The 17,388-nt window shown below is 41.0% G+C and overlaps 1 long non-coding RNA gene across 1 annotated transcript; it reads right to left on the reverse strand.

Moving 5' to 3' along the window:
* Positions 1–1,155: 1,155 nt before the first annotated feature.
* LOC110346149 (uncharacterized) lies at positions 1,156–14,376 on the reverse strand. Its single transcript, XR_002389994.2, has 3 exons — positions 13,518–14,376; positions 1,431–1,608; positions 1,156–1,333 (listed from the first exon to the last, which is right to left on the reverse strand). It is a non-coding gene; the product is annotated as an uncharacterized LOC110346149 (long non-coding RNA).
* Between the last annotated feature and the right edge of the window lie 3,012 nt (positions 14,377–17,388).

Below are 17,388 nucleotides of genomic sequence, written 5' to 3' on the forward strand. Positions count from 1 at the left end.
TCTAAAGGAGTAGGGGAAGTGGGAGGGGTAGGGGAAAGGAAAGAAGGGAAAAGAAAAAATACGAGAAAAGGAAAAAATGGAAACAAAGTCTTTGTAAATAGTGAAGGGTGGAGGAGGTGAAGGGAGGGCAGGGGAAGGGGGAAAAATATGAACCAAGATACGTCATGTACAGGTACAAGATCCCAATGATGAATGTAACTGTATTGTATACCTAAAATGTACCAATAAACTTAATGGAAAAAAAATAGGGCTATTAGTTTCTTCCTACACCACCAGTTGTGTCCCTGTGATTGGACCATTGAGGTAGTGGGTGACCAAATGTCATCTTTTGGGACTCCCAGAGTCAGATATCTCACCTAAAAATTCATTACAATAATGAATCCTTATGAAGTGATGTTTCACAAACCTAACTCATGAAATAATCAAACCACAGCTTTTGTTTTAGTCTCCAACACATGATTCCAAAAAATGCAAATTGTTGTGACCTTTCTCTGCCCTGGAAGAAAATCCAGGAGGAGTCCTTGTGCAGCACATGGGGCTTCTGCATTTCTTAATCAGGACTTTCCTTGTTTGTTCCCTGGGTTTCTGTTAATTCCTTGTCTAACAACATCCATGTCATTAAAGTGAGAGCTAACACTTTGTAGGATTTCTATGTTCTGGGTTCTGCTTCATTCTCCCAGCTGGTCCAAGAGAAAGACTGTATTAGTTTTCCTGTCCTTGGAACACAATACCAGCCACTCACAACTGAAGGCAGGAGAAGTTTAACATGGCTCATGGTTTCAGGGGATTCAGTCCATGGTCACCTGGCTCCAAGGCACAAAAGTATGGTGGAAGGGCCTGGTGAAGCAAAGTTGCTTAGTTGATGGTGGCTGAGAAACAGTATGGGAAACAGTGTCAGAGAGAAAGGGATGAGGGACCAGATACAGACATCCAAGACCATGCCTCCATGACACACTGAGACACCCAGAACCGTGTTTTACTAATATACCAGGTATTTACAAAACCAGTCAAGTTGACACAATTAAGGGTAAGCGCCACAAAGGTGTTTATTGTTGTCTCCCTTTGATGGAAGAGAGGGCTGAGGTAGGCCTAAGTATCTTATGCACAGTTGCAGGTGAAATACGATTGGGGAGCTCCCATCTAGTCCCTAATCCTAGGATTATACTTACCTTGGCATTTCAGCCTTGAAGGGGGCCCATAAAAGTAGGTAAATTTGGAGCTCATCAACATTGTATTACCAGTTTTAAAACAGCTATTTCTTAAATGATCAATCTATCTATGTGCAGCGTAGAACCAGAATCTCTCCCGAAGCTCAAGGTAGTGAAGGAGACATCTGCAAGCACAAGGGAACAGTCAGTATTTTTAGCAAAAGCAGCAGCCTGTGTTTCCCTGTTACAACTGAGGTGGATTTGGGCCTCCATCATCTACACCTCCAAAGACGAGAGCCAGCAAGTCTTCATTATGACCTTCTTATCATCAGCACTCTTTTTTGTTCACATCCACTCACTGGTTCGCCTTTTCTCCCTCATAACCAGACTTTTGCAGGTCACACGGAGCTCTGCTGTGGATCTCTAGTTGTTTACATCTCTTGCACTGTAGGGATCAGATCTACCAAGAGAAGAAGCATTTGTCTCAACTGCAGAAATCTCCTGATGAAAACCCATCGGCCAACTCAGGCTCCCACCTGTTAAATGGGGGACGGGTTTGGGACCATAGTATGAATCTTGCAGGTAAGTAATTTTTGTCACATCCAGTTTTACCGTGGGCAATATTTGGGGATTCCTCCTAAGAGAAGTCAATGTAAAACCCAATATCCTTTCTTTTTTCTACTGAAATGCAATACAGGTAAGCCCAACCCAGTCTGTCAGCCAGTCCTTAGAGCTGAGAAAGAGACAAGGACTTCATTACAAAGAGACACAGGAAGCACAGATGTTCCCAACTCTCAAGAGAAGCTGGCATGGCACCGTCTTGGGCCTTAAGGTTTTGGATATTACTCCACAGGTGGGGCCATATGCCTAATTCTAAAGAGACAATTTATAACCTACTTCCACTTCATCCTTCAATAGATGCAGCAGCTATAGCATGACAAGCGGCTCCTTATCATATTATGAATAGTCACATCAACTTCTTGAGGATCCTTCTAAGGTACTGGACCTTATTCTCTACCTGTAAACAAACAGCCTCTTGGAACCAGTCTTCCAAGCAGAGAGCAAAAGCAGGCCAGTGCTTTGCCATCTCAGAAACCCCATCGCATCCCAGACTCTGCACCATTCGCCTATTAACTCATCCCAGCAAGGAGTAAAACTGTAAATGGTGGTGTCAGACTTTATAGAGAGTGGCAGGTACATACAAGGAGTATTAGGCCAACTCTTAGAAGTTTTCCCGTGTTCATTCTGTCCTCTTTTCCAGCTAGTGGTCTAAGGATGACTTGGGAAACTTTTCTGTAAACCTGGTATCCTGCACTTGACAACATTTTAGGCAAGGATGAACCACATACTAATAGTCCCAGTGATACTATAATCCTCTTAGTTTGTGTAAGTACACTCTATAATGTTTGCACAATGATAAAATCACCAACAAATGCATTTCTCAGATGTTATTCCCTGATGAAACATTACATGACTGTACTTGCTTGTAACTCTTCATTTTCTTGTAGACAGTAGTGTATTTGCCAGGCTCCAAAACTTCCTTGGTTTTAAAACTCACAATCTTAACCCCATAAGGACCTGTGTCTTAGTGGGCAACTGTCATGCATGACATCGAGCAGATCTTTTATGAAATATCCCCCAGATCCACAAGGCCAACCTTGAAAAGCACATTCATTTCTAAGCCTCACCACCTTAAAAATGTGCACTTTACCTTCCTGGGGCCACTCCTTTCCAGAGGTACTCTAAAATTTTCAGGACTGAGTTTGATCAAACCCTTGTATCTAGTACCATTGTTCCAACAGTCCGGCAGGCAAGTGAAGTGAGCTCTTCACTCTTTGAAAGCCATGGTTTTAGCCCTGAAAGTGACTGAATGATGTCTTTTAGATAACAGAGGCTAGAGAATGCTTGAAAGTCCTGCTAGTATAACCCCACTGAATCCATCACCCACATGAAGTGGTAGCACAGCCTAGGGAAGAGAGCAGCATCTTAAAAAGTGATTTTCCACTTTGTGTGCAATCTCCATACTCATGTTCCTTCAACACCTTGGTATGATTTATTGCTTACTCCAAAGTTTGCAAGCTTGATCTCCTCTCTGTAGGAATGCCCCGTAACCTATGCCTTGGCTGGCACATCAGTCTTGAAAACTCAGTGTAAAGCTCCTCATTTAGATGTGACCTGAGGGCATGGGCAAATCCACTCCTTTCAAACAGACGAGCACAAGGAGAATGCAAGGATCACAGATTTTCCTGTACCGAAATTCCTTCCATAAGATGTGCTCAAGGAAGACAGAACTGTGAAGAGCTTCTGCTACTTGGATAAAGGAACAACGTTCAAAGACTTATGACAGTAGATGAGATGATCCTGAGCTATGGATCTCAGCTTTTTTCGAACAAGCGTGATTCACTGACTGCAGCCACTCTGTCTGCTTTCATTCTGAGATGTTTCCCTCTCTGCAACCTGTGTCATCAAAACATGAAGAATGCATTAGAAGAGGGACAAATTCCACTTTCTCCCTCAGCGTTCCACCTCCAGTAAATCGCCCCCTTCCGGGGCAGTCTGTGTACTCGCAGAGTTTTAGTTGGGTCTGCTGATAAGTTCAGATTGGAGCAGATGCATGGTTGAAAAGGGGACCTGAGGAGTTGGTTTTATGGTGAAACATCATTTTTCTATACACCCTTGGCCATGCCTCGAACATTTTATATGCTTGGCCAGAACTTTCTGCATCCTTAGTGAAGCCTGGGATTTGCCAGTGGGATGTGCCTCAAAAGCTCCTCATGAGCAGAGTTTAGCATATTCAATATGTTGGAGAAGTAGGCCCTTTAGAACTGCCAGGAGGAAGGGAAGCAGTAGGAGAGAATGGTGGAAGAGCGTGGCATTATCAGAGGCCTGAAGCTCCAATGGCCCTCAACAGTGGTCTGAAGTGGAGGTGAAAAGCATGTATGTGTGTGTGTAGTGTCTTACACCCCTCATCAACAGCGATTAGATATACAGTGCTCCCAGAGATATCACACTATGTAGAGGAAGAGAGATATCTTTGGAAAAGTCCAAAGCAGAGGGCTGTGAGGAGGGCTTTAATTGTCTCTATAGGACTTGATAAGGATGCAGCACTACCGTGGCATGTTGTGCTGTAGTGCGATGTGGCAGGGGGTCAGGATCAGTAGATCGAATGAATCCATGGGTCAAAAGCATTTCTTGAACTTAGAATGGAGTGTGCGTAGGAAGCAGCCAGAGATGCCATGGGCGTGTGATGGGCATGCTAGATGTATCTAGAGACAGCCCCCCCCGCCCGCCCCCATTCTGATTCGTGCTCCCAGCCCTGGATGGAAACATCTGCTTCTCATGAATGGACCATTCTATCACCTCTCTCCTTTGCTCAGTTTGGTCCGTTGAAACAAGAAGGATGTAGATAAGTAACACTTCATAGAGCATGCAGCACCAGGAGGAGTCTGGGTTCTCCCTGGATACAGGAAATGTTTCAGGGTGGCTTCCTGGTAAATATGATACAGTAGTCCCCTCTTACCTATGGTTTCTCCTTCTACGTTTCAGGTACCTGTGATTAACCATGGCCCCAATATATTAAATGGAAACTCCCACAAATGAGTACTTCACAAGCTTTACATTGTGCACTGTTTGGCATGATAAAAGCTCACAGGGTTCCAGTCCATCCCACCTGGGATGTGACTTATCCTTTGTCCAATGTGTCCACCCATAGCTGCTATCCATCCATCCATCACTGGTCAACTATCACAGCGATACGGTCAAGCGTGGTGGTATCTCACTTATGCGTTCAGGGAACACTTATTTACTTCATCACGGCCCCAGAGTGTGAGAGTAGGGCTGATGAGAATTCAAACATGACAGAGAGGGACTATAGACTATTGTGATTTTGCTGCTGTGAATTAATGTCAATATTTGTGTAGCCACAAAATAGTGGGTAGGCCCTTGCAGTAGAGACACAACCACGCCTGCACAATGGTGATAGGACTCTCTAGGAGACATTGGTATGGCTGAGGTATGTCTCTTTGGGTCATAGGTTGAAGCTACAAATGGAGCCAGTTGAGTGGCCTGAAGAGATGAGCTGCTTTGGGGACAAAGAAGGGCTTTACCTGCCAGGGTGAGCCCTTGACATTTTAATTGAAAACTGAGGAGGGGGCTCCACGGCCTCACAGTCGCTTAGAGAGGTTCTTCCACGTGCAGTTCGCTACCGGTGTCAAAAGAGATTGTGGTTAATGCAGCTCAGTGCTGTGAACATGACTTTTGCAAGATTCTCTATATTACTGTGTTCCATCTTTAATATGCCAATTCATACTTCCATCTCTGTAGCCAGTTCTTTGTACCTGGAGATGAGATTAGCTACTTCTGCAAGGCAGGTACTTAGGAACACTTTCAGGAAAAATGTCTTATGATTAAAAGATTTTGAACACTCAGGACATTGCCTATCATAGCATCAATTAAATAAAGTAGTAATGGCAAGACCTATCCTCCTGCCTACTTTGGAAACTATTTCTGTGAACTTTGTCTAATGATTATTTTTGGACATATCTATATATCTTATACACCAATGCAGGGGAAATGATTTAGATATAAAATGTTGGAATTATAAACTATGGAGGAAGGGTTAGCTTTCTCTCTTAGTGAGGCATTGAGGGTAAGTAGTGGGCAATCGTGCATTATTTGAAATGATCAGACACAAGCTTCTAACATGGCACTCAACACCCACCCATTATTTAAAGTGATCAGATACAAGGCTTTAATATAACACCATAAAACCACCCTTAACTCCCAAGACCTTTAAGTTGACAAATTATAAAATGAAAGTCCATGGTATTCATAAGTGGATATCCTACAGTACTCTTGTTTAAATAACTGCTAACTTAAAAAAGTATTGATTTGATGATTTGCTGAAGAAAAAGCTAAGCCAGCCTTAATAATTGGAAGAATCAAACATCTTTCGTCACTCAAAACATAAATGAACATGTAATAAATCAGGGAGAAATGACTGAGTCCTTGGCAACTTATGAAATACACCACCGTCGCTGAAAACTCTGTCAACACATGTGCAACCTAGGCAATCATCTATCCTTTGCCAAAATTTGCTTTTTGGTGAATCTGCCAAAATCCATCTTTACCTGCAGAGTAGGAACCCTGCATGTATGGATCCTAGTCAAAAACCTTGATAATAAAATCACTTGGATTTTATACCTTTGCCAGCTGTAGAGAAATAAGCCTGGCCTGCCTACAGGCAAACCTGTTAGAGGAATACTCCCTCCCAGAGTCCTGTCTTCACTGAATCTCTTGTTAGCACTGTAATTTCATCAGCGTGCCACACAGCAATGCAGAGTGAGGAGAATACAGTCACTCTGGTCCATGAAAGTGGATGGTGGGCATGTAAAAGGTGAATAAAAATACTACTCCTATCAGATTACTATGAAGGCCAAGGATGCTGAACATTTTTTCACATACCAATTGGCGTATTCATTTTGATTGTCCATTTTTTTCAAGTCTTTTATTTTGGGGAGGTCTAATATTTTTAGCTCTTTTTTATTAGTACATGTTTATAGTACATAATGATTGTATTCTTTGTGTGGAGTTAGTACATATATATGACACATCTTAATTATTTTCTTCTCCCCTTTCCTGCCCCTTCATCTGCCCTCCCTCTATCTCTTGATCCCCTTCCTCTTTAAGAAAGAGCCATCTCAATGTGAAATAGGGAAAAAAGGTCCAAAGGGGAAGGGGAAGGGGAAGTGGGAGAGGGAGGGGGGAGAAAGAAGGGAAAGGAATAAATATGAGAAAAGGAAAAACTGGAAACAAAGTCTTTATAAATAGGGAGGGCCAGAGGGGTTGAAGGGAGGGCAGGGGAAAGGGGAAAAAATAAGAACCAAGATACATCATGTAAAGTTACAAATTTCCAGTGATGAATGTCATCATATTGTATACCTAAAATGTACCAATAAACTTAATGAATAATAAAAATAAAATAAAGATCTATCTTCCTACTTCTTGGTATCTATCTTTTATTTTGCTCTTTATTTATAATTTGAGTTCTTTATATATTCTAGATATTAGTCCTCTGAGGATTTGCTGGCAACTATTTTTCCCATTCTGTAGGCTGTCTCTTCACTGTTGGTTCTTTCCTTCGCTCTTCAAAGCTTTCTAATTTGATATAATCCCCTTCATTGGTTCTGGTATTATTTCTTGTTATACTGTGGTTCTGTTCAGAAAGTCCTTGCCTATGCCTACATGTCTTCTGAAGTCTTTTTCTGCCAGGAAATTCAGTGTTTCTGTTTTAATATCTAGTTCTATGATTGATTCTCTTAAATGATAAATCCAAACTATAAGTAATTTAAAGAGTAAAAGAAGATGAGCAGGAATGAGGAAGTAGATTTTGTGGAGATAGGAAGGGGAAAATGTGGGGGTAAGGAGAAGATGGGGAGGGAAAGTAATAATGATTAAGGTGTAATATATATGTGCACCAATTCCTCAAGAAGATTGTAATTATTATGATCTCAAACATATGCCAATGAAAAGGATTACCATGCAGGTTCTGTGACTTATCCTGCATGAGATCGCATATATGCATAAAAGGAAACAGTTGTTACCATTGTGAATATTGGCTTGCTGTACAATGTGTTCATGTACCTCCTACTTCCTTCACTGATGTTTTCCTTCACTCAGCAGATGGAGCTTAGTGACATGATTCAGAGCAAAGCAGACTGTGTCTCTGTTCTCAAGCTTAGGGATGAGATGGACAGATAATAACTTTTGAAAAAGACAGGAAAGGAAAGGAAGGAAGGAAGGATGAGATGGATAATTGATTGTGGCAACTTGAATAAAAAGCACCCAAATAAATTGGATTAGCATAATTATCGGTGTGGCTGAATGAATTTACTGAAGAGGGAATACCTAGTGTCCATGTAAATGGCAACAATCAATAGGCTTTTAGCCTGGATGGAGTGTAAAGGGGCAGAAAGAAGGCAGGTTGCTGCTGCTGCTGCTGTCTTCTTGTCTGCCTGCCCTGCCAAAGACTGTTTGACCTCTGTGATGAGCCTCTGCCATGCTATCCTGCCTTGGAGCCAGCCTAAATAAATCTTTCTTCCTTTAACTTGTAGGTGTCAGATATGAGAAAGGTAACTAAGATAGATTTTAGTACCAGAGAAGTCGAATTGCTGCTGGGACAATACCTGGCCATATGCTTCAGAAGGTTTTGGACCTGGTTTTTGGGAAGAGTTTGGAAAGATTTGGAGATACTAGCTAAAGAAACACCCCTAGAATGTTTTGAGCCAAATTTGATGGGAGACTGTAGACAGAACTCAGAATACCAGAATGCTGATAGAAATGCTGCTGGTAAAGACCAGGTTCAGGAGGTTTCTGTTAGGAAGACGGACTCCATTGGCTGTTGGACTCCAGGTCACATTGTTATGCTCTGGCACAAGATTTGTCTACATATTGCTCTTATCTGGAGATATCACAGGAGACCAAGATTAAGCACAGCAGACTGATTAATCTGGGGAAAGAAATTTCAAGGCAGTCTAATGTTGAGCTAGCAGTATGGCTATTGTTGGGTTGCTTTGGGCTAGATTTATGTTGAGAATCAAGATCAAAGTGCCCAGCAGAATGATTTAAAATTTTTTTTAGCTTGGCCAGCAAGGAAACTCCAGTTAAATTGCAGACTGCAAAGATGGAGCAGAAGATGTTGAGATGGTTGCCATTAAAAAGCTAAGTACTCTGGAACTGGAAATAGGAAAGATGGCCTGTGGGCATCACAAGAAACAGTAAAACTTCACCTGTTGCAGCTGTAAAGTTGCAAAGGTCAAAGACTTTGCTTTGAGAAGAGAAACCTAGAGAACTCTGTTCCAGAATGGCAGCAAGCTAGAGAATTTTTTCCTCAGGATTGGGTTCATAGTGCTCAACAATCCATGTTCTCTATTTTTACAGCAAGAGAGAAGGAAGCCTGACTATTGATCCAGCTGATGCGGCAGACCTTGGCATCATCCACATGGTGCTAGTTTTAGGCTCATGCAGAAAGAGTTATGCGGTCTGAAAGCCTTCCATCCAGATTTTAGAAGAAGCCCTGGGAGACCAGGCAGTGTGTTCCTGAGAGGATGGTGTGTGAAGCTGTATGAAATGAGTGGTGCAGTGGAGACATCAAAATATTGCAGAAGCCAAAAATATGGATTATCTGAGTAAAGTTGCAAGGAGTGCCACAAGAGCCACAACCACTGGCAGTGCTGTAGGAGTGGATCTGCCCAAGCTCTCTGGAGTTCACATCTGGCCATAGGTTGGCCAGGATGAAACTACAGAACTTAATGTTTGCCTCACTGGATTTTGTATCTGTGTTTGTCTCCTTCTTTTCTATCTCCCTATTTGCACCTGTTGGAATGGAAATGTTCAACTTTTGCCATATGTATGTCGGAAGTGTTTAACTTTCTTTTCCATTGTACAGGTGCTTCCAGCTAAGAGTTTGCCTTTAACTGAAGAAAAGAATTTGAACTTGAACTTTTCAGCAATGCTGAAACTGTTAGAACTTTGTTCAACTCTTACATATGGACTATATGCATTTTGCATAAAGGGATCAACGTGAGTCATTTGGGGACCAGGGACAGAACATTATGGCAGGTATATAGATATCCCCTCAAAGCCTCATGCACTCACTGGTGAGGCTTTTGGGAGGTGTCTGGTAGTAGGATATGTGATGCTGGTATTAAGGATGTGTGGTACTGGATTAGTCGACCAATTGATTCTGCACATTTCTGAGTATGGATAATGGGAAGCCCCACCCTGGATGTGGAGGGCACCACCCAAAAGGCTTGTGGCCTAGACAGGATAAAAGGGAAAGGGAGGCTTGCTGCTTTCTACTGCTTGCTGTCTTCTGCCTGCCGAGCCATGGACTGTTTCTCCTCTGTGAGGCCCCTCTGCCATGCTTCCCTATCTTGGAGTCAGCTGACTATGGACTGAAACCTCTATAAACCATGAGCTGAAATACAGCTTTCCTCCTTTAACTTGTGAGTGTCAGGAATTGTGTCTCTGAGATGAGAAAATTAACTAAGAGTGTAAAAGGGAGGGAGAAAAGTGAGAGGGAGGGAGGAAAAAAAGGAAGAGAGAGAGAAAAGGGAAAAAGGAGGTAGAGAGAGAAGGGAAAGAAAGGGAAGAAGGAAGGACAAGCTCTAAGATGATACCTGTGATTATAGATATGACAGAAAAGACTATAGTGCTAGGAGAATAGCATGATTTCCTAGACTGGGGGTTCACATAGTGAGGCTCAGGAACATTCAAACTCAGCGTGAATATTTGATTACAGCATGTAGATACAAAGCCAGTATTTCAAAAGTAAAAGTCAGAGAAGGTAAGATGTAGCAGACTTGTAAAGATGAGAGTTAGAAAGAAAGAATATTATCTGTGTGCCTGAATGTTTTCCTTTTTGAAATAGGGACAATAATACCATTGAGTTCCAAGGTGCTGTCAGAATGGACTCAGGTGTTGTCTAGGGAAATGCCTGATGGCTCCCCACACTAAAGAGGTTCTCTTGTATTTGTTTATATACCTGTACTTTCACTTCATTGTTCATTCAACAATGTTTGGTCATGATCCAGACCCAAGACATGAAAAGTCTATGCTTTGGAGAGGAAAAAGGGATGGGACAAATATTAAGACTTTGAGAAAGAAAAATGACTGCACTTGGAAACATGTAGAACGTAAAATTAAAAGTTAATTGGCCACTGGGAAATTTTTTTTTAAATCTATTGCTTTAGGGTGTATTAGAGTGTAATAAAATTGCAGAGTTACTGAGCTAATGTTTCTTGACTAATGTTTCTCTCTCCAAAAGAGAAAAATTTCATAGCACCAGAACAGAGCTTTTTAACACTGTTTTTTAAATGATTGGCATATTATTAATATGAGTTCTTGTAAATTTCATGAAAATTATATATATAGTAGAACATGTTTTAATATACATGCACATGGTAGAATTGAGCTAATTATCATATGCGTTGCCACACATAGTTATTACTTTTTGTGGTGTGAACACTTAAAAATTTACCATCATCTGAGTGTGGTGGTACATGCCTGTAATGCCAGCACTTTGGCAGGAAGAGGCAAAAAGACTGCAAGTTTGAGTCCCACCGGGGCAACTTAGTGAACTAGCAAGACTGTGTCTCAAAAGGAAAAGAATTAAGAAGGACTAGGATATAGCTCAGTGAAATGAACATGTGTTCAATCCCTAGTACCATAAAAAATGTACTGTCTTTTTCGTTCTCAGTAGTACACAATACCTTGTTATTAACGATATTCACTGTGATGTACGATATATCTCCTGAACTTATTCCTGCTACCTAACTGAAAGTTTCTATTCTTCTAACACGAATTATTCATAAAGTTCTCCTAGAAAAAGGTTTTCAGTTGTTAAATATGGAAGGGGGAGACTCAAGTAATATCCTGAAGGCATTAAGTTTACAGCGCACTGTCATGAATAAAACTCTGAGAAACAGGTAGAAACAGGTTGCCTCTCACTTATATCAGAACTAACTTGCACACAGCTCATCTATGAGTCATGTATTGTTGTCATGATGGGAATCTGCCTCCTTGCCCTCCTCGAAGCAGATACCTATGTGCCCAGCATTGAAAGTGGCTCATCTCCTCGGAGCTGGTCTCCACAGTGGCAGCCATCTTGGCTTCCATACTAGGAACTGTCCCATTTGACCCAGCTGTTCCCCTGCTGGGTGTCTTCCCAAAAGAATTAAAAGAATCATACCACAGCGATATATGCGCACCCATGTTCATAGCAGCACAGTTTGTGACAGCTAAAACATGGAAACAGCCCAAGTGCCCATCAGCTGGAGACTGGATAAAGAAAATGTGTTTTTTCTTATAAAATGGAATACTACTCAGCCATAACGAACGAGAAACTAGAGACATTTATAGCTAAATGGATGCACATTGAGGCCATACTCTTAAGTGAAATAAATAGGACACACACATCTAAATACCAAATAGTGTCTCTGGTGTGAGAAACTGAAAGTGTAAATAAAGATCAAAATGTGTAATAGATAATATAAAATAGGAAGAAAAGGTGCAAAGGGGAAAGGGAAGTGGGAGGGGAGGGGAATGGAATTAATATGAGAAAAGGAAAAAACAGAAACAAAGTCTTTCTAAATAGGGAAGGGTGGGCAGGGGAATGGAGAAAAAAATAAGAATCAAGATATATCATGTAAAGATACAAATTCCCAATGATGAATGTCATCATATTGTATACCTCAAATGTACCAATCACATCTAAAATGTACCAATAAAAATTTTTTTAAAAAGAAGAAAAGTGGGCCTGAATACTGACATTAGCATCAACCCAGAGTAACCAAGACCCACTGAGGAAAGACCCTACAAGCCCTCTACAAGAATATGACAGGCAAATATTTCTACTACTTTCCTCTGCTGTTAGTAGGCAACTGCCTGAAAATCAGAGGGAATGGAATACTCAGAAACTTTAAGGTGTCTTAAATATAAACTTTGGCCTCTATTTATTTTTTAGGTTTGACACAGTGATTCCACATATTTCCTTAGATTGTTCTTCAAGTTTGCAAGTATACAACTGGGATGAGCAATTTAGAACTTGCAGTATCCTCCCACACACTCTGATTTGTGGCATTGTAATAAGAAAAACCAAGAGGAGTCCTCTAATTCGGCTTAGTAACGATCAACTACTTGGAGAAATGACAAAGGCTAGATCTGGTATGAAAGACAGGACTGATGTAGGAGTAGGTGCCCGTATACCCTTGTTCAAATCCATTGTCTAATCTATCCCAGAACCAATAGGGCCCTAGGAAATAATTGCTAATCACTGTGTACAGGATCACACAGGGCCCCAGTTGGAGACAGTGCTGCAGAAATGATGTATTTTTATTATGTTTATTGGTACATTTTAGGTGCACAATACAGGTGCATTCATCATTCAGATCTTGTACCTGTACAGGATGTATCTTGGTTCATATTTTTTCCCCTTCCCCTGCCCTCCCTTCACCCCCTCCACCCTTCCCTATTTACAAAGACTGTGTTTCCATGTTTTTTCTTTTCTCATATTTTTTCTTTTCCCTTCTTTCCTTTCCCCTGCCCCTCCCACTTCTTCTACTCCTTTAGACCTTTTCTTCCTATTTCACATTATCAGTTATACATTTTGATCCTTATTTACACTCTCAGTTTCTCACACTAGTGAAACTACTTGGTATTTACACACGTGTGTCCTGTTTATTTCACTTAAGAGTATCACCTCAATGTGCATCCACTTAGCCATAAATGTCTCTAGTTTCTCATTCTTTACGGCTGAATAGTACTCCAGGAAATGACTTATTTAATGGAAGATTAGAGAAGGGTACTCACTGTACTTCTGTTTGAGAATTATTCCTTCTTGTGAGTTTCTCCTTCGCATGTTGACTTTTGCTCTGTCCCGCACGTTGGGCATCTTGACATTCTCCTTTGCTTTGCGCTAGTCCATTGCAATTGTGACATCACATTACTGTGAGCAGGCCAGGGCGTGGCAAGTGACCATTTTGCCCTAATAAGACACTGGCATGCTAGCAGGCGAGAGATGAACTACATCAAGTTTTCAGAGTTTGACATATTGGTGGCCCTGTGGTCTGCAACATGTCAGGACATCATTTCTAAAGTCAAAGGCCAGTTTGTCTCATTGTGAACTTCCTTGCACTAGCAAAGACACAAGAGCTTGGTGAGATAGTCAAGCCTGTAGTCAAAGTAGCATCCAAAGTTCTGGTCCAATTCACTGGATGATGAACAAATTTACACTAGACCTGCAATTTAAGATTTTCACGGAAGAAGCATTTGGAGATTTGGATCTGTATTTGAAAGGAGAGATCACTGCTGAAGATAGAGTTTGGGAGCCATCAGAATTTACCTCGTGTGTAGGTCCCTGCTGGAACTGGACAAGTCACTTATACTAGATAAGAGGTCTAACACCTGGGAACCTCAAAACTGAAGAGCATTAACGTAGTTAGTGCTCCCTGTTAAGGCTCTCAGAGGTGGGATGTCATTCATAAAAAGAGGCTAAGCCTGAATTTATTTTTCAATTTATGAAGCCCCTAACCCTAATTCTTCGTCCTCCCCAAACTCCCCCAGGTGTGGAAAAATGAGGCATTTTCATAGTTCTAGTGCTTTCTCACCAAGGAACTTCTTGGCAAATCGTTCACCCAGGTTTGAATTCACCCGGGAATGAGGATTTCTCTTTAAGCCTTCAACAGTTGTGTATTGAGAGCAAAATTTAAGCAGCCTATTTGCCAAGCTGCTCAGCATGAATATGAACAACTCATTTTCATAAGCTCTGGGCTCTTTGAGGAGATTCTAAAACTTATTTAGGATTTGATGATGCTAGAAACAATTTAGAGTACTTGAGCTCTTTAGTTTAGTGTGTATATGTGTGTGTGTGTCTACAAATATATATACACAAAAGAATATAAATTATAGGTATTATTGAATATTTATTATAAAGTGATTTTTCATTATAAAATATATGGAAGACAAGCAAGCCCATAATGCAAAGCATAAAAACAATATTAAAGCCCCTTCCTGGATTTAACCCTTCATACCTTACGGCAGGTTCAGTTACAAGCAATTCCTAGGTTGTTGATTTGCTGCAAGACAGAAGCCTGCAATGGTTCCCTTAGTGATATGAATCCCATTTGGGCATGAAGCAAGAATCACAGAGACATTTTCAGCCTAAGCGACCAAGCATAGAATTTGTAGGGCATGAAATAAAGCCCGAGCAACCACTTCAGAATAGAAAGTCTAGAGGTATTGACACAAATGAATGGTAAACACACGTGCACGCGCGCACACACACACACACGCACACGCACAATCGTTTGTGAAAGAGCCTTTCACCGATAATGGTTTATAAATTGGCCTTTCTTCCTAGTATGTAGCTAGCATGATTCCATTTTAATCATCATTTTTGGGTCCAAGGCTCAGATGATACTGAATTCGAGAAGAACAGACACATCTTAGTTGAGATCCATCTCTCTGTCTCTCTGTCTCTCCCTCCCCCTTGCCTAAAGCAAATCTCACCTCCCCTTTCTTTCCAAGCAAACCCCAGTGTGTGATTTTTCCAAGTCTGAGATTTCTCTCTCTTGGTTTATGGTCAATGTACGCCAAGCTGAGCACAACTGGGGTTTCCATTTTATTAAAAAAATAAACAAAGCCGGCGATGAGACATCACTTCTGCCAACTTTTTAATTATATTTTGATGGCTTTTCAGGAGTAACTCCTTCTCACAATAGTACATCATCAGCAAACAAAATTAAACCCACACCTGAGGGCTCACCAAATCATAGCCACCCTTACGAGAGCAACACAGAACTCATTTGAGAAATGTTCATTTGGAAAACATTTTTTCCTCCCCTCGCTAGTGAATATGTCACCTATACATCCAAAATGGAATCTTTGCATTGTCGTTTCTTTCCAAGATTGCTAACCAGTCCCTCGTATTTGTCAGGTTGCAGTTCCCCAGAGAGAGGTCCTTTGTTGCTTTTTACGGCTGAGTGTCTTTGTCTTTGTGTACAGCCTCTCTGTCAATTCCCCACATGGCAGCCTTGAGTCAATAAAACCTCTCATTATGCTCTCTGATTTCCAAGGGTGATGAGAGACAAAACCTGCCAAGACCCGCACCAATCTCTAAGTGGCAGGTACCAGCACTTAGCACGGCTTTCTCAAATCTGTGTCACAGAGAACAGCATTAGCGCCATTACCGGACACATCACAGATCTGCACTTGCCAAAGTGATAACAATCAACTCCAAAAGCCTGTGCTTCGTCGTTTTTCTAATCACTCTAACAATTTCTGAATTTATCCCAAATCCCAGTCTCATAAACCAGACAAAAATTTAATGGAAATGTAGTGTTTTGTGTCATAGCCTTGGGAATATATGATCACATGCCTGGACGTGGTTGCACCTCTGGCTCTCGATGGGCCATATTTTTAAATTTCAGCTCCTCCTTAATTCACTTAACAAACTGGACATGTTCCTGCCTCAGTCCCTGGGAGGGGGGTGGAGGAGGTATAGAAACACGATGCACTAGAGCTTTATGCCTGCTTCCTTTATTATTATTATTATTACTTATTTGTTTTATTTTTTTCTTCATTTATCTACAAGCATTTATTGCACATCCTCTAACTCTAGGAACAAATTCAGGGCCCAGGAGTGAATAAAGCCAACTTTATAAAATTGGCCCAAACAGATTTTATCCACGTTCCTAGAAGCAGTGACAGCCTGGAGATTGTGCCAGTGTGATTCTACCCTGCGGAACAGGTTTGTGCGGTTAGTGTGGAAAAGAACAATTCATTAGGACCAGGTGGGTCATGTGGCAAAACTAACACAAGATAATCTCTTGGTTTGTGTCTGAGGTCGTGGTATAACTTTTTGCATGGCATGTTATTTCAGTTTCAAACTGCTGCTCATCAGCAAATATAAATTATAGGCAGCCGTCCCTTGGTATGCTTTGTGGATTGGTCCCTGCATTCCCTGGAGGTACCAAAATCTGCACATGTTGAACCCCCAGGTAAAAGGGTGTAGTGTTCACATACCATGTAGGCACATTCTCCTATATACTTTAAATAATCCCTGGATGACTTTAATACCTAGTGCAATAGGTAAGTGATGTACAATAGGTATCACACTACTTGTACAGATAGTACTAACTATGAAAAAGGTTTTACATGCCCACTGCAAATGCAACTTTTAAAAAATACTTTTATATGCAACCCATGGGTATAGAGGGCTGATTGTATATCTAAAGTACATCATGATGTTTCCAAGTCTATATTCACATGATGTGTGGATAATCACATCAAACTAAATAATACACCTTTTCTCACATTTCTGTTTTATGGGTCTTTGTGTGCAGTGAGAATACTTAAAATCTATGCTCTTAGCAACTTCCAAGCATATGATGTTATCACTAACAATAGTCACCATGTTGTACCATAGATCTCTTGAACATACTCCTCTTAGCTAACTGAAATTGTATATCCTTTCACACATATCCAAATAATATGAGATTGGTCCCATTGCTATCTTTGTACAGATGCCCAATTTGTAGTTTTGGTCCAGTATCACCGCATCAGTGAAAATACTGAAATGCTAAAAAAAAAATAAAAAGAAGAAAAAAAAGAAAATACTGAAATGCTAATATATCCTGAAATATGGGTGAACCTCAAAGCCATCAGCTAAACAGGGCACGGT

Source organism: Heterocephalus glaber, unplaced genomic scaffold (assembly GCF_053883595.1).
Source record: "Heterocephalus glaber isolate CG9 unplaced genomic scaffold, H.glaber_assembly_v1.0 deba00001072, whole genome shotgun sequence".
Taxonomy (NCBI): domain Eukaryota; kingdom Metazoa; phylum Chordata; class Mammalia; order Rodentia; family Bathyergidae; genus Heterocephalus; species Heterocephalus glaber.